Source organism: Sarcophilus harrisii, chromosome 5, assembly GCF_902635505.1.
Source record: "Sarcophilus harrisii chromosome 5, mSarHar1.11, whole genome shotgun sequence".
Lineage (NCBI taxonomy): Eukaryota > Metazoa > Chordata > Mammalia > Dasyuromorphia > Dasyuridae > Sarcophilus > Sarcophilus harrisii.
The window spans coordinates 237,931,977-237,951,461 of record NC_045430.1 but is presented as its reverse complement, the minus strand read 5'-3'; positions in this window follow the sequence as shown (position 1 = coordinate 237,951,461).

Sequence of the window (19,485 nt, the reverse complement as noted above, 5' to 3'; positions counted from 1 at the left end):
AGGTTCAAGAGAGGAGGGCAATATTGGAAAACAAATAGGAGTTTAGATGGGCACATATTGGGTGAAGGGAATTATTAAGAAACAAGGTCAGAAAAGTTTCCTGCAGATATATTGTTGAAGGTTTTGAATGCCAAACTAATGATTTCATTATGTTTAGTAGGCTATGAAAAGCCAGTGAAAGTTAGGAATTGGACAGTGAAATGGACAAAGCCATTTTTATTTACCAGACATGGGAAAGATAGAGGCATAGAGGTGAGATAGGAAGTTAATAACCCCTGAGGAGGTAGGGAGAAGGGATCCATGCTGGTTGTGGAATAGAATGCTTTCTCCAAATTTTGAACCATTTTCTTATTTTGAACCCTTCTGCTGCTCAGAGGAACAAAAAAGCAATGTTTCCAGGAGAAACTAATCATTAGAAGGGTAGAAGGACTGAGAGCCTTATTTAGGATAGTAGCAGTATAAGTGCAGATGAGAGGATGGATGCAAGAGATAATGACATGATTTAGGAACTAATTGGATGTGGGGAATAAAGAAGATAGAGATATTTTTAAAAGACTCAGACTTTGAGCATAGGGGATTTGTGATTGCTAACAAAAGAAATGGTTAAATTAGAAGCAATGACAAGTTTTAGAAAGGATGTGAGGATCTTAATTTTAGACACATTGAATTTGCATCAATGAAACATCCGAGTCAATCACGTCCAGCATATCCCTAGAAATACGGGATTGGTTCTCATGAGAAAGATTGGAGCTTTATATCAATATCTAGAAATATTTATTTTGGAATCATCTGCATAGACATGACAGTTGAAGTCACAAAAGTATATGAGAAAATTGGGAGAAGCTGAGGATACAGCCTTGGGTATGGGCAAGAGATAGCAATCACATCTAAGGACCAGAGGAAGAAACTGGTCCAGTGGAAGAGATCAAAACAAAACAAAAACAAAAACAAAAAACCATTAATAAGGATAAGAAGATTTCAATAAAGCACTGACACAGAGACTAGAGCAGGCAGCAAGGAGGGCAAATAGCTTTTAATACTATAGAAAGGTGAAGGAGGCTAAAGGATGAGAAGAAGCCATTGGATTTGGCAATGAGACCATCACTAGTGACCTTGGAGAGCAGTTTTGATTCAATGGCCTAAAAATAAATGGGTGAGTAAGGCAGTAAAATAGGAAGAGTAGATGACTTTCTATAGAAGTTTAGCAGTGGGGAAATGAGATAGAATAGCTCAATTTTGTCATAATGTAAAGGGAAAGATCTTTCTTTTAGAAAAAAAAAGCATAAAACAAAACTTGAGTAAGTTTTTCAGGCAACAGGGAAACACACTGGATAGAACAGAAAGAGAAGCTGAGAGATTGGGCCACTCATAGTAAAATTCAAGATGTGTGAAAAGGATGGGTTCCAGGAAGTGTGTATGCTAACTTTGGCAAGGAGGAAAGCAACCTTGTTCTCTAAGATAGGAAGGAGGAATGAGAGAAGGGGGAAAAGGGGAAAAGGGAAAAAGGGTTTTGGTTTTGGTTTTGGTTTTGTTGAGTGTAAAGGAAGCAAGTTGATGGAGATCAAGAAGGTTGGTCTTAATCTCAAGTAGGAAGACTGTTGTGAGAATTAAATTGTAGGGTCTTTTTAGACGATCTACAAATATTAAGTCTTGGAGGAAACATGGTTTAGTGGCTAGAACATTAGACTTGGGTTCAAATTTTGTCTCAGCTACTTACCAGCTGTATAACTTTGGGCAGATTATATCACCTCTCTGGGACTGAATTTCCTGATCTGTAAGATGGAAGGACTGGACTTAGTAACCTCAAAGGTCTTTTCCAGTTCTAACTCTATGATATTAAGATCCTGGTACACTTAATGTGAAATCCATGTACTCCTGGAGAAACTGAATCATATCCATCTCGACAGTTTTGCTATAAATGAAATCAGAAGACAAAAGGAAACACAGCTAAATGGAAGGCTGACTCACTGGTTCTCCTTGGAGAGATAAATAGAGGAGTTAGTTTTATCACGCATCAAAAGGCAATAAGAAATGGCATTTCATGGGATCTTGGTCATCTCCTATTGCAGTATTCACAAGAAGCATTTGTAAAATAGGCACTGTGATGATAATTGAAGCTAATGTGCTAAAATTTACTGCAGAGGATGGGAAAGTAGAGAAATTCTAAAAAGAACTCAGTAAGACCTTCCAAACTGAAGTGAAATATGTTTCATTTCTCAGTGAGTTCAAAGCAAAGTGGGGGAGGAGAGTGGAAAAATATGTTGGAAAATATGGTTCAATGTTTAAGAGGCCAAAGGCTTGTACATTACATAGAGATGTTATATCTATATATCAGGAATACAAATACTTCCATCAAATGTAGAATTAAATGCTGCTGGACATAGTGTATACCAAAGAACATCACCCAAAATTGAAATGGACTTTTTCTTAACAGAAGGAAATGATGGGTAGGATTTATTTTTAAATCATTCTGAAGTCAGATCATCAACAGGTCCAAACAAAGATCAGAATCAAAAACAAATTCAAAAATACAATTAAACAAGAAGATAGCTCATATAAGTGAAAACAGCTCTAGCATAACCAATTAAGTCAAACTACAGTTCCAAAAAAGGAAATGAATAAAAGAATGGATATCAAATCATTGTTTTCCTAAGGAAGTTTTACCACTGTAAATCATCACAATGATGACAAAAGGGCCTAGAAATTGGGCTCTGTTGATTACATCAAGTCTCACTTCCCAAATGAAACTTATAACCAAAATAATTTGACCAAAGTGTCCTTATAAGAAAGAACAAATAGGTAAAGAATTCTTATCGTCAGAAGTAGGATATATTGCTCTAATCACTATTGATAAGAGAAATGCAAATTAAACAACTCTAAAGTAAAATGTCTCATCTATCAAAGTGATTAATATAATAAAAAGTAAATTATTGGATGCTAAGGGGGTGGGAAAACTTAGACACAAATGCATTATTGGTAGAGTTGTGAACTCATCCAACCATTCTGGAGAGGAATTTGGAATTATGCAAGATCGATAGATAGATAAATAGATAGATAGAAAACTGTCCATGTCCTTTGATCCAGTAATACCACTGGTCTATATTCCAAAAACATCCAAAACAAGAGAAAAGGATCATTGGTACAAAAATATTCATAGCAGCTATTTTTGTGGATTTGGAAATCTAAGGAATGACCATCAGTTGGGAAATGGCTGAACAAGCTGTAATATATGACTGTGATTGAATATTATTGGGCTCTAAGAAAGGATGAGCAGCATGATTTCAGAAAAACCTGGAAACTGATGCATCATCAAGTGAGCAGAACCAAGAGAACATTGTACACAGTAACAGGAATGTTCTTCAATGAAGAACTGGGAATAATTCAGCTATTCTCAGCAATATATTGATCCAAGACAATCCTAGAGAAAAATCTGATATTATTGAATACAGATGGAAGCGTACTGTTTTTCACCTTTTTTCCCCATTTTTCTTTTATTCTTGTACAAAACAGCCAATATGGAAATGTTCCACATAATTGTGCATGTATAACATATATCTGATTGCTTACCATCTCAGAGAGAAGAAAAAGGAGGGAAAGGGAAAAGAGTAGAATTTGGAATTCAAAATTTTATATGAACATGTTAAAAAAATTAGGGGGGGCAGTAGGATATGTTTTTGTTAGAAAGTCAATAGAATTGATATCTATATGTAAATATATAAATGTGTTAAATATGCATATAGTCATATTTCATAGATCTTTATCTATATAGGTATATGAAAAATATTACAGGTGGACATTGAGTTAGGGCCAAAATTAAATAGGAGGAAGAGAATGGTCCGGATTGCATTTGAGAAATCAAACAGCATTTGGAATGACCCCAAAGTTTCCCAAAAGCAAAGGTCCATTATTTTAATAATATTCCTTCTTCCAGTGATGCTACATGACTATGAGTCATATAATAAAGAGGCTCTGAAGAATTAAAATTGCAAGTCATCTAATGAGCACCAGAGAAGTAAATATTGAGCATGAATAAGCTGTAACGTATCACCAATGAAGAAGCAAAATGCAAAAGACTTTATCAAAGAATATCAAACCATAGAGCACAAAAAAGAGGTGGGTTAATTATATAGCAAAAGAGAGGAATAGATGAAAGCTGGATATTCCATTAGTACTCACAAAATGATAAAAGTTTCTGATGAGAATCCCCAACATGTTGGTTAGATTGCCCGTAAAGTATTTTATTGGATGGCAGAGTCAAAAATTGCATAGAATTAAGCACAGCTGTGTTGAAATTGGCTCTGTTTGAAGAAGCACCATCTCCAATGTATCCCATTGATATCTTATTTGTACATTGTTGTTTGCCTGTTATAGCACCTATTCCATTTTACATGTGATGAAATTTAAGTCTAAAGAAGCTATGTAATTTGTTCAGCTATACAGCTAGTTAGCCATAAAACCAGGACCAGAAGCTAGGCTTTCTGACCACGGGACTCTTTCCATTGCATTGAGTTCACATGTGAATGCATTGTCTGTGAGACAGCTAGGTGCCCCAGTGGATAGTGTACCAGGCCTGAAGTCAGGATAACTCATCCTCCTGAGTGCAAATCTGTCTTAGACACTTACTAGCTGTGTGACTCTGGAAAAGTCACTTAAATCTGTCTGCCTCAGTTTCCTCATCCATGAAATTATCTGGAGAAAGAGATGGCGAACCACTCCAGTTGTCTTTTGCTAAGAAAACCCCCAAATGGGATCACAAAGTCAAACAGAATGAAAAATACATTGTAAAAATGGAAAGAATTTACCAGTGACAAGCACATATTATCTGCCCTGGTCACTTTCATTCAAATGAGAGTCAAACAGAAAAGTTGCTAATTATGTTGCCTACTGGATAGAAATGTCACCAAATTATTGTGGGAGTGGGCTTCTTGCTGACTTTGGAGTTCATCAGAGTCATTGATTGCTGCCAGCCACAAGGATGGACTTGTTCCCTGCTGTAGGCCAGGATTCTGTGAAGTAGCAACATATTTTGTGCTATCCCTCCATCTGAAAGAACCATACAAATATAGGATTATAGCCTATATAAACGTTATAGTCTCTACCTCTGTACACACGGTCAACTAATAATAATAACTAGCTAATGTAGATTTCATATATATATTATACATTAATATATATTTCATATATATAAAGCATTTCACATTACATAGAGATTGGAGTTTTTTTTCTTTACATAAGGGAAACGTATAGCTCTCCACTCCACCCCTACCCCCCCCGTTAGTATAGATTAGAAACAAAGTTTTAGACATGTTTAGATAAAGACCCTTCTGGATAATAGCTTTTAATTGTGTATAATTCATGGAAGATAATGAGAGCTCCATCATAGCTTATGTAAGTCAATATATTAAGCCTTTAATAATCACCTACTATGTACTATTGTGTGATGGAGGGAAGCTAGGAATGGTTAAAGTTAAAGGAATATCCTTTCCCTTTAACTGCTTTTCTGCAAAATGGCCCATGGTGCTACTTAGAAAAAAAATACTGGAATAACTATCCAATTCCCCAGAATCGCGTTTCTTGAGTATCTAAATCCTTATGTTCTGTCTCCTTGCCAAGGAACTCTTAAAAACATGCTGGACTTGGTTCATTTTCCCTCTGGGATCCTTAGAAGGTAGGTATAAGTACCCTTAACCCTGTTTTGTAAATAGGGAATCTGAGGAGTATAATTAACTATAGTTAACTGCACAGGGTTTAGGAGTGAGCCATTGTGGAGATGGCCAGAATCTTATCCCAGTTTCAGGATTAATCCCCAAGACAGACCTTCATTTGCAAGTTATTATTCAATTGTATCCAACTCTTCACTACCCCACATGGGGGTTTCTTGGCAGGGACTGGGGTGATTTGCTATTTCTTTCTCAGGCTCATTTTACAGATGAAGAAACTGAGGTAAACAGGTTTAAATGACTTTCCCAGGTCACACAGCTGGGAAGTGTCTGAGATGTGATTTGAACTCATGAAAAAAAAATCTTTCTGACTCTGGGTCCAGCACTCTATCCATGGTGCCATCTAGCTGATCTTTTTGCAAATACAGCATGCTATAAAATTAGATCAGACTCTTGAGGACATTTTTGAAAAATTGAAGATTTCAGAAGCAAAAATTATGGCCAAGTAGAACACATTACAGACATATATTTGAAAGACAATGCAAATCCTGCCTTTGACATTCACCAGCTATGTTACAATGGGTAGGTGATCTCTGTGAACCTCAGTTTCTTCATCCATAAACTAAGAATAACAATGCCTCAAATATTTTTCATGGGAACCTGTTGTAAGATCAAATGAGGAAATTAGGTCTGACTCTATCCTCCCTTTCCACTCACTAAAATCCAGACGCTCCCTATTACCTCCAGGACCAAATTTAAAACCTTTGTTCAATAGAACAGGCAATTAAACAACTCCCTAAGAAAAAATCCCCAGGACCAGATGGATTTACATGTGAATTTTACCAAACATTTAAAGAACAATTGGCCCCAATGCTATATAAATTATTTGATAAAATAGGGAATGAAGGAGTCCTACCAAATTCTTTCTATGACACAGACATGGTACTGATACCTAAACCAGGTAGGCTGAAAACAGAGAAAGAAAATTATAGACCAATCTCCCTAATGAATATTGATGCTAAAATCTTAAATAAGATATTAGCAAAAAGACTACAGAAAATCATCTCCAAGATAATACACTATGATCAAGTAGGATTTATACCAGGAATGCAGGGCTGGTTCAATATTAGGAAAACTATCAATATAATTGGCCATGTTAATAACCAAATTAACAAAAACCATATGATCATCTCAATAGATGCAGAAAAAGCATTTGACAAAATCCAACATCCATTCCTATTAAAAACACATGAGAGTATAGGAATAAATGGACTTTTCCTTAAAATAATCAGCAGCATCTATTTAAAACCATCAGTAAGCATCATATGTAATGGAGACAAACTGCAACCATTCCCAATAAGATCTGGAGTGAAACAAGGTTGCCCACTATCACCGTTACTATTTAATATTGTATTTGAAACGCTAGCTATAGCAATAAGAGCTGAGAAAGAGATTAAAGGAATAAGAATAGCAATGAGGAAGCCAAATTATCACTCTTTGCCGATGACATGATGGTATACTTAGAGAACCCCAGAGATTCTGCTAAAAGTTATTAGAAATAATCCACAACTTTAGCAAAGTTACTGGTTATAAAATAAACCCACATAAGTCATCAGCATTCTTATATATCACTAACAAAATCCATCAGTCAGAGTTACAAAGAGAAATTCCATTTAAAATAACTACTGATAATATAAAATATTTAGGAATCTATCTGCCAAGGGAAAATCAGAAACTTTATGAGCAAAATTACAGACCACTTTTCACACAAATTAAGTCTGATCTAACCAATTGGAAAATATTAAATGCTCTTGGATAGGCGAGCAAATATAATAAAGATGACAATATTACCTAAACTAATCTATTTATTTAGCGCTATACCAATCAGACTCCCACAAAACTATTTTAATGACCTAGAAAAATAACAACAAAGTTCATATGGAAAACAAAAGGTCAAGAATTTCAAGGGAATTAATGAAAAAAAATCAAATGAAGGTGGCTTAGCTGTACCAGATCTAAAATTATATTATAGAGCAGCAGTTACCAAAACTATTTGGTATTGGCTAAGGAATAGATTAGTTGATCAGTGGAACAGATTAGGTTCAAGGGATAAAACAGTCAACAAATATAGCAACCTAGTCTTTGACAAACCCAAAGATCCCAGCTTTTGGGATAAGAACTGACTGTTTGATAAAAATTGCTGGGAAAATTGGAAACTAATATGGCAGAAACTAGGCATTGATCCATACTTAACGCCGTACACCAAGATAAGGTCAAAATGGGTTCATGACCTAGGCATAAAAATGAAATTATTAATAAATTAGAGGAACATAGGATAGTTTACCTCTCAGACCTGTGGAAGGGGAAGGTCTTTATGACTAAAGCAGAACTAGAGATCATTACTGATCACAAAATAGAAAATTTCGATTATACCAAACTGAAAAGTTTTTGTACAAACAAAACTAATGCAGACAAGATTAGAAGGGAAGCAATAAACTGGGAAAATATTTTTACAGTCAAAGGTTCTGATAAAGGCCTCATTTCCAAAATATATAGAGAATTAACTCTAATTTATAAAAAATCAAGCCATTCTCCAATTGAAAAATGGTCAAAGGATATGAACAGACAATTCTCAGATGAAGAAATTGAAACTATTTCTAGTCATATGAAAAGATGCTCCAGGTCATTATTGATCAGAGAAATGCAAATTAAGACAACTCTAAGATACCACTACACACCTGTCAGATTGGCTAAGATGACAGGAAAAAATAATGAGGATTGTTGGAGGGGATGAGGGAAAACTGGGACATTGATGCATTGTTGGTGGAGTTGTGAACGAATCCAACCATTTTGGAGAGTAGTTTGGAACTATGCTCAAAAAGTTATCAAACTGTGCATACCCTTTGATCCAGCAGTGTTACTACTGGGATTATATCCCAAAGAGATTATAAAGAAGGGAAAGGGACCTGTATGTGCACGAATGATTGTGGCAGCCCTTTTTGTAGTGGCTAAAAACTGGAAACTGAATGGATGTCCATCAGTTGGAGAATGGCTGAATAAATTGTGGTATATGAAAATTATGGAATATTACTGTTCTGTAAGAAATGACCAACAGGATAATTTCAGAAAGGCCTGGAGAGACTCGCACGAACTGATGCTGAGTGAAATGAGCAGGACCAGGAGATCATTATATACTTCAACAATAATACTATATGATGACCAGTTCTGATGGACCAGGCCATCCTCAGCAACGAGATCAACCAAATCATTTCTAATGGAGCAGTAATGAACTGAACTAGCTATGCCCAGAAAAAGAACTCTGGGAGATGACTAAAAACCATTACATTGAATTCCCAATCCCTATATTTATGCACACCTGCATTTTTGATTTCCTTCACAAGCTAATTGTACAATATTTCAGAGTCTGATTCTTTTTGTACAGCAAAATAACGTTTTGGTCAGGTATACTTATTGTGTATCTAATTTATATTTTAATATATTTAACATCTACTGGTCGTCCTGCCATCTAGGGGGGGGTGGGGGTAAGAGGTGAAAAATTGGAACAAGAGGTATGGCAATTGTTAATGCTGTAAAGTTACCCATGTATATATCCTGTAAATAAAAGGCTATTAAATAAAATAAAATAAAATTAAATTAAATTAAAAAAAAACCTTTGTTCAACTTTAAAAGTCCTTTCCAAGTTGGCCTTTCCTACTTTTCCAGTTTTATTATGGCTGACTATCCTCTCTTATCCCTGTACAATGAAGTGTTACGGTCCTGGAACAATTCAATGAATTTTCAGTGGGGACAGTTTTTGTCTTTCTTTGTATCTCTAGTACTTAATACAATTTTTTTGCACATAGTAGGTGTTTATTAAATGCTTAGTGACATGATCTGTCTAACATCAGCCATATACTATTTCTAACTAAACATTTGCATCTAGTACTTACTGCAAGTAAAAGCAGTTAATAAATACCTACTGTTTGGCTGTGTGCCAAACAGTAGGTATTTATTAACTGCTTTTTGACTTGATTTGTCTAATGTCAGAGCATACTATTACTAATAATATTTGTATCTCTAATACTTACTGCAGTACTTGGCACATAGTAGGTGTTTATTAAGTGCTTATTGACTTGATTTGTCTAAGGTTAGTAGCATATTATTATTAATTAGACATATGCATCTCTAGTACCTACTACAGTGTTTGGCACACAGTAGGAGTTGATTAAATTCTTATTGACTTGATTTGCCTAATGTCAGTAGCACACTATCACTTACTTTAAAAAGTGATACACAAGAACCAGCAATGATTATGTGCTTTATGAATGGAACTGGCTTTGCCACTGGAACAAATTGTGAAGTGATAAAGAACCTTATGAAAATCAAAGCAGGACTAAAAACTCTGCATCCAGAAGGAGCATACTGGATTCTCCCCCAAGCCCTTAGGCACAGTGATTGGAGGCTGAGTCCATTACTGGACGGATGCAAGTTTTTGCATGTGGTTCTTGGATCAGGGTCAGCCCCTCTCCTCACAGTAGTAAAGCACTAATGTGCCCCCAAAGCTTTCATAGATTTCAGAGCAGTCATGTAAGCATCAGCATAAACACCGTGCAACTTGAATTCTTTCAGGCCCTATAGTGACCAGAAACCCCATCGTGGTTGTGTGGTCTGAATATGTGCACAAGACTTCACTCTGAAGACTTGAACATGCAGCTCTTTAGTTGTCAAGAATAATTTGTTAAAATTGGAAGCTACAAGTTGGAAAGCCTAGGAAAAGGAAAGGAAAACCTTTCTGGCCTAATATCACCCAATGACTCTAAAGACCAGCAGCTTCAGACTTTGTCTCATCCTCACAGAAAGGGGTTCTCAGGGGTCTCAAGCTTTTCATGATATTTAATCCTAGCACCTTTTGTATTGCTCACCCTAAGTGCTAAATTCAAATAAGCATGAATTAATAAACATTTATTAAATTTCTATATGCCAAACATTAAAGTAGGCACTAGAGATTCAAAGTCAAAACTAGAACAGCTGCTGCCCTCAAGGAGTTTATATTCTAAAGGGGGGATTCTATGTATACTATGTACATTCACAAAATGTAAATTGGCTACACTCCATAAAGAGCATTTGAGTAGAAGTCAATGTAAGAGAGAGACACTGATCCACCCTGGCCATTGGTTCCAGGGATGCTCAAACTACCCCCGCGGGCCAGATATGGCAGCTGAGGACGTTTATCCCCCTCACCCAGGTCTATGAAGTTTCTTTATTTAAAAGCCCACAAAACAAAGTTTTTGTTTTTACTATAGTCCGGCCCTCCCATAGTCTGAAGGACAGTGAACTGGCCCCCTATTTAAAAAGTTTGAGGACCTCTGGTGACTCTTTCCTATTCAGTTATCTTTCCTTCAACTAATACACCTAGAATAAGGGAAGGCTGGAGCCTGCTTCTAGCTGATTGTTAAATTTCCACCTTAGAAATCAGCAAATATTACAAATATTTAATTACAAATGCAAAATTTTACAAATATAAAGAATTACAAATTATACAATTACATTATTATAGGGCCTCATTTATTGTTTTGTTGACTATCAAAAAAGTAATGGATAAATGTGAATAATTCAGTTTTAAACTTAAAAAAATGTATCATACATATATATTTTAACTTTAATTTTGTTCGTTACACTTGCTTGTCAAAAGTGCTTTGAATGTCACTAAAGGCATTTGGCCTATGGCAAAAAAATGAAGGGCCTAGATAGAATTATGTATTCTCAAAATTTTAAGTGACAAATTCTAAATATATAGTTTCTAAAGATTTAATTCTCTGTCTCTATGCATGTATGTAATATATGTACATGCATGTATATATAGCACAAATATGTATATATAAAAAGCATATATATAAATATATGAATATATACATAAATGTGTACATAAATATGCTATTTCTTATAAGAACTGTCTCAAATAAATATATCACAAACTTTAAAAAATATAAATTTTAGAACTATAAGTTACTAAATTGCATCTAATACTTGCTAAGATACATCTATTCCCTCTTGCCAAAATCTTTGGAGAAGTTATCCCTATCCAAATACACAGTGTAGTAAAGGAGCAAAAAAAAAGTGTTTTTGTAATTAATATATTAGGTTATGTTAATATTAATGCATTTTGCAGATGTTTAGACCTCCGCTTTCTCCCACACATATTGGAGTGATTTCAGATATGAAAAACTTTGACATTTCATCTGCTTAGTAAAATCTTGGTAAAATATTCTCACTAAAGATGTAACTTTCAATTTATCAACATTTATGAACCATCACATTTAATTTTCCTTTTAAAAGAAATTTGGTTTCCCCTTGATTTCCATTCTGTGAGTCAGTTAAAAGCTTTTCCAAGAGACATGCTGATAAACTTGGCCAGCTTCATCCATAGGGATACAAAGTATGTTGAAAAACTCTCACACTGAGTAGTTTGGAACTATGCTCAAAAAGTTATCAAACTGTGCATACCCTTTGATCCAGCAGTGTTACTACTGGGATTATATCCCAAAGAGATTATAAAGAAGGGAAAGGGACCTGTATGTGCACGAATGTTTGTGGCAGCCCTTTTTGTAGTGGCTAGAAACTGGAAACTGAATGGATGTCCATCGGTTGGAGAATGGCTGAATAAATTGTGGTATATGAATATTATGGAATATTACTGTTCTGTAAGAAATGACCAACAGGATAATTTCAGAAAGGCCTGGAGAGACTTACACGAACTGATGCTGAGTGAAATGAGCAGGACCAGGAGATCATTATACTTCAACAACAATACTATATGATGACCAGTTCTGATGGACCAGGCCATCCTCAGCAACGAGATCAACCAAATCATTTCCAATGGAGCAGTAATGAACTGAACCAGCTATGCCCAGAAAAAGAACTCTGGGAGCTGACTAAAAACCATTACATTGAATTCCCAATCCCTATATTTATGTCCACCTGCATTTTTGATTTCCTTCACAAGCTAATTGTACAATATTTCAGAGTCAGATTCTTTTTGTACAGCAAAATAACGTTTTGGTCATGTATACTTATTGTGTATCTAATTTATATTTTAATATATTTAACATCTACTGGTCATCCTGCCATCTAGGGGAGAGGGTGAGGAGGTAAGAGGTGAAAAATTGGAACAAGAGGTTTGGCAATTGTTAATGCTGTAAAGTTACCCATGCATATATCCTGTAAATAAAAGGCTATTAAATAAAAAAAAAGAAAATTATCTACACATATGTTTTGAGAATAAAAAGCTTTAATAAAAAAAAAAAGAAAAACTCTCACACTGTAAACTTTTATACCATGTCCAGAGAAAGACCATTGTGGGAGCCAACCTACTGCTGTGGAGTCCATGATAGATTGCCTATCTGTACAGAAGATACTTCCTTGAGACGCTAAACTTTAGATCGTCACTAAACGCAATATTTTTAGCCAATCACAAGTTATCTTGGAAGACAACCCAAAAACCCCTCCAAGTATAACTCCCTAAAATATTTTAAATTAGGCTTAAAATGAGGATACCGGTCCATTCCCATGTACATGAAACCATTTTATTATGTCTATTGCAATACATTATGCAGTGTTAGCTGTCTTTTAGTTCCATGTTCTAAATCTTCTGAAAAAGGAGAGATCAATAATTTTAAAACAACAAAAAAGCAAAAATCTCTGTCAAATTAAAAACTACATTGGTGAAAATGTAATTCAATAAGTATTTATTGAGCACTTACTATAAGCCAATTGGGGCTGCTAAGTGGCACAGTGGTTGGAGTGCTGGCCTTGGAGCCAGAAAGACTCATCTTCCTGAATTCAAATCTCATCCCAGATATTTACTAGCCACATGACCCTGAGCAGGGCACTTAATCCAGTCTGCCTCTGTAAAATGAGCTGGAGACCCATGCCAGTATCTTTTCCAAGAAAATCCCAAATAGGGTCACAAACAATCAGATAAGACTAAAATGGCTGAACAACAACAACAGTGACATGTTGATTGCTGTGCCTGACATGATAGGATCTTTGGGTTGGATCTGGGTGGGAACTCAGGGGTCATTTTGTTCAGTTCAGTGATGTTGATGATGATGATGATGATACTGGTGATGACGACAAAGAAGAAGAAGAAGAAGAAGAAGATGATGATGATGATAGCTAATATTCACATCATACTTGTTGATTCCAAGCCCTGTGCTAAGTCTTTCACAATTATTATCTCATTTCACCCTCATACCACCAGGGGATGTGGGTGCTACTATCATACTTATTTAACAGAAATTGAGACAAGAAGAGGGTCACTTCACTAATATATTGTTGGTGGAGTTGTGAACTGATTTAACCATTGTGGAGAGCAATTTAGAACTATGCACAAAGGGCTATTAAACTGTGCACATCATTTGACCCAACAGTGGGTCTGTATCCCAAGGAAATCATAAAGGAGGGAAAGGGACCCACATGTACAAAAATGTTTGTGGCAGCTCTTTTTGTAGTGGCCAGAAACTGGAAACTGAGTGGATGACCATCAGTGGGGGAATGGCTGAAAAAATCATGGTATATGAATGTTATGGAATATTATTGTTCTATAAGAAATGACCAGCAAGATGATTTCAGAGAAGCCTGGAGAGATTTACATGAACTGAAGCTGAGTGAAATGAGCAGGACCCGGAGATCATTGTACACGGCAATAAGAAGATTATACCATGATCAATTCTGATGGACAGGACTCTCTTCAATAATGAGGTGACTCAAGGCAATTTCAATAGATGTGATGGAGAGAGCCATCTGCACCCAGAGAGAGAACTGTGGGAACTGAGTGTGGATCACAACATAGTATTTTCACTGTTTTTGTTGTTGGCTTGCTTTTTTTATTCTTTCTATTTTTTTTCCTTTTTGATCTGATCATTTTTGTGCAACATGATAATTGTAGAAATATGTTTAGAAGAATTGCACATGTTTAACCTATATTGGATTATTTGCTATCTAAGGGAGGAGGAGAGGGGAAAATGGGGAGAAAAATTTGGAACACAAGGTTTGCAAGATCTGAATGTTGAAAACTACCTTTGCATGTATTTCAAAATAAAAAGCTATTATTAAAAAAATTTAAACAACAGGGTCACTTGTCCAGAGTCACACAGCTAATATCTGAGGCTGGATTTGAACACAGGTGCTCCTGACTCTGGTCCAGTGCTCCAGATCCTGCACCATCTCCTGTTCTTTGTATACATGTGGCCTAGGAAAGATGAATCCATTAGCCCAAGAACACAGGTAGTAAATCTCAGAGGCAGGATTTGAACCCAGATTCTCTTTCCACTATACTATACTACCGCCAACTAAAGGAAAAAAAAAATGACAGCAGTCCCTTGTTTTCTAAGAACTTCCATTCCACTATGGATTTGTAAATAAATACAAGATATATTCAAAGCGGGTCCCTAATTAAATTAAGTTCTGTGGGAAAAAAAGGGATCATGTCATATTTGAATTTGATATCGCTCCCCAATGAAGTATTATTGAATCATTTCGATTTTTTGTGACTCTTTGTGACTCTATGGGTGTTTGGGCAGAGGGAGTGGTTTGCCATTTCCTCCTCTAGCTCATTTTACAAATAGGGAACCAGAGGCAGGCAGGGTCAAGTGGCTTTCCCAGAGTCACCCAAGTGACTGAACTCAGCCAGATTTGAACTCAGTTAACATTGTTTCCTGACTCCAGGCCTGGCCCTTTCTCCACTGTTCCATCAGCTGCCAGTGTAGTAAATTAATATAAATCTTTACTGAATGAATGGATTTTTAGACATCTGAATCTTCCTCTTTCATCCCACTGCTTCCTGGTATAGACCCTCAAGTTTAGGCTCATTACCATCCGTGCAGGCTGTCACAGTAGCTCCCTTCTAGAATTGACCCTAACTCCTTTCTCCCCACCTCCCATCCATCCTTTGTGGAGCCATCCAGCCTTTTTTCTAGGCTATTTGGAGACCACGCACCTAAGCTTTGGCAGATTGGCTGGATAACCTGAGGTAACTAACTTTATTTTTCCAAGTCTTGTTCTTCCATCTATGAAATGAGCATGAAAATACTTTCTGTCTTGCTGCCTCATAGGAATATGATGTAGATTCATAATTAGATAATGTCTATTAGGCTACTCAGCCACTTGAGAAAATGTTATAAAGCTAAGGATTTGAAAAGGAAAATGAATGTCATGGGAATTCAGAAGGGAAAAGTGATCGGTGGTGTAAAGGAGAGTAGATCATAGATTTAGAAGGGGAAGGACTTTAAAACGCATCTATAATCACTATCGCCCTGGCACCTCTGCTCATTTTACAGATTAGGTGCAAGGTCACACAGATAAGTAAGGTGAGATTTCAGCTCATTGTCTACTTTTCTAGGATCCTAAATCTAGAACTTGAAGGGGCTTCTTGTGACTCCTAGAAAGAAAACTGAATATGTTGTATTGTTGACCAAAGGTGAAAGAGAAAATGGGAGACTACTCTTGGAGTCAAGAAGACCTGAGTTCAAATGTGCCATTAAGTTGTCTGTCTCAGTTTTGACATCTGTAAATGGGCATAATAAAAGTGCCTCCCCGGGTTGTTACGAAGATAACATGAGTGCTTTGCAAACCTTAAAATACTATAAAATATTATATAATATCATTTTTTATTGCTTTTATTTGTGATAACAGAATTTTGTTAGCTTAAAAAATGTCTTTGGGAGGAGGCAGTGATGCAACAGAATGAAAAGAGAATGAATAAAACTTCTCTTTTCAATAAGATGGAACAGTGGAAGGGGCTGGATTTAAACTGAGGAAGTCAGGCCTAGCACTCTATTCATTGTTAACAAGTAGCTGCCTTACTTGGTACCTAGAAAGCACTAAATAAATATTAGCTATTGTTACAAATATTATAAAATCATTGATAATAATATTATTAGTTATTATTCTTGACACATTATTGTAAGAAACTCATACTGATGCAAAAGTACATTAATAAAAAGCTCTCAATGCTCTCTATCTTTATAGATGTCTCTTTAAGCAAGAAGGAAGCCAATCAGTGCTCCAATATAATTTTTGAGGGTATTGTAAAAAGAACTCCTATTCAAACAAAGTTTGGACTCTGGTTCAGCCAGGTTGGATTGGATAGCCTCTGAAATTTCCACTACTAATCCCCAATTAACAGAAAAAGGATGTGATAGCTTTATTCAATTGATCAAAAGTGAAAGGAAGGAGTAAAAATAAATTTGAGAGAAACAAAGTGCTTTGATCATTGGATGAAAACAAATGATATCACAAGAAATATCTGGTAATTGACTGAAAGGATTAGAGACACTTGTGGTGCAATTTATAAAACAAGACAACTGGGGATCCAGAAGCCAAGAAGTAAGCCAGTGTAGTAGAAAAATAGCTTTTGCCAATCTTCTGAGAAGAATTCCCTCTCTTCCCTCCCTGGAATCTGGCGGCTGTGTCACTTTAGGAGAGCCCCATTGGGAAACTAAAGTGGGAGCAGAGTACTCTGGGGCAGGGAGTAGTAGTAAATGTCGGCAGAGAAAGTCTCTGCACTCAGAAGGGGAAAGAGTGAAGATGGTAGCAGCTTCATGAATTCTGACCCTCATGACAGAGAAATGCCAGCTAAAGAGCCCAAAAGGCATCCACTCTCAGAACCTAGCAGAGAATTTAGAGGAACCTTCTAAGGGCTTCCAGTAAGTAGTGCCTAGGAGATATTGCTTTGGTAGCACATGTCTAAGGGTTAATATACCTACAACTTTACTAGATTTTTGGGGCTCCCTATATTTAGAGGCCCCATAACATAATGCATAGACAGCCAACCTTAAAATCGGGAATACTTGGATTCCAGTCCTTCTTCTGACTGTGTGATCCTAGACAAGTCACAATCTCTCTAAAACTAAAAGTGACAGAGTAGGAGCTGATTTGCATTGACAGGTTGTTTCCATGTCATGAATTCCCTATAGTGGACAAATCACAGATTCAGTCTTCACCAAACAACAATAACTTTTTTTATTTTTAATACAGATGATTTAGTTCTAGGATCTCCAGGTACAAGATGATCATCTAACCCAAAACCCTCATTTTGAAGGAATCAAACCCCAGGGAGATTTAACTACTTGACCAATGTAAGGCAAGTCTTAACACAAGACCCAGAGTTCTTTCCACTCCACCATGCTGATGCAGAGCAGATATTAGAACGAAGAACTAAAGTGCAATTCAGTATCTTATATAATCATGATAGATATGTTCTAAGCACAATCCATTAATTAATTAAACTAGCTGGAATGAATAAATTGGGTCAGGGGCCTCTCTGGATGACCAAAAACCCAGAGTGATAGCCACAGGGTCTTTTAAACCTAGATTTATCTTTCTTAAGATTGACATGAGTACATCATTTGGAGCTCCCAGAGTAATCTCAACTGGTGGATATTTTAATGAGAAGCGTTAAGAATTCTCAGTTCTTCCCTACTACTTCATCACTGGGGGGGTGCCTTCCCCATCAGGAATAGGGGAGGGAATGGGACTAAGCCTCAGGTGATAGAATTAATCTGGAGCTGGGGAAAGTAGGCTGACCTCCAGATGTGGCTGATTATGCCCTTCTCTGATACTTAAGAAACACTAGTTGCTTTATAAGACCCAGCTGCCCCTGGCAAGCTTGACTAGAAAAAACAAAAGGATCTCAATCAGGTTCTCCCCTCCTCAACCCCAAGTTTTGGCATTCCCTTTGGAGACCAAGTCATCCCCAACCTTGATTAGAAAACAAGAGATTTATCTCCTGTGCAGAGAGAGCTTCACTCAAGCTGATTCCCGGGCTATAGAGTAAGCAGAAGTGATGGTACCAATTGGGAGGGGGTCCAATCCAAAATGGTTAATGAGAAAATGTCTTGGGGTGAGGAGTGATCTTATTATTTGATCAAGCCCTTCAGAAACATGCCCTTCAGAATTGGGGTCTGACAAAATGAGGAAAAGGATGGATCCTAGAGTAACACTGGTTATTAAATAAGATAGCATAATATTAATTTTCCTCAGTTAAATGACTGCAGGCAACCCTTTAAGATTATAACTTACAGCAAGATTTCTCATCTACATTAGTCTACAGAGTTCTTGTACTACATTAACCAATGCCAGTGGAATCACAGATCTGGACCAAGAAGCCCAACAGCAGTAAGAAGTAAGTCCTAAGCACCTATCGCATACTAGCACAGTAACAGTATCTATGGAGATGGTGGAATATAAAATATATACTCTGGTTGGGTCTTGGCCAGGGTCAAAAAAACAAACATAAAAGGATATCGGAGTAGCACTAAACTTTTCTGTGGGCCAGTAAGATATCTAAAAAATGTATCTAAAATTGTGGCTGCAGAGTGCTTTCTGTTCCAGTCTCATTAGGACAAATCTTGGTGACTCAAGGGGGTGCATACTGGGAGCAGAAAAAAAAGGAGCAAACTTGTGTGGAAGGAGCCAGAATCTCCAAAACCATTATGAAATTTTCTAGTTTTAAGAAACACGAATGTTTGGTTATAAAGGGGCGAAAAAGCAATTATGATAATAATAATGAATTAAAAAACCAGCAGAAAATAGTTATCCATCTCGAAACTGGCTATTGAGGACTATTGCTACAATGTGCAACAAAACTGTCTCGGAGTTGATTGCATTGCTCCTCATTAGATTTGGTTTCCTTGCCTCTCCCTGACCCTCTGGCTAATCTCATCACATCATTTTTGGCTCAGAATCTAATCATATCTGATATGTAATAGTGTTTGAGTGCACCTTTGATTTTCTGTTGCTGTTATCTCCATTGAAACAGTGTCTT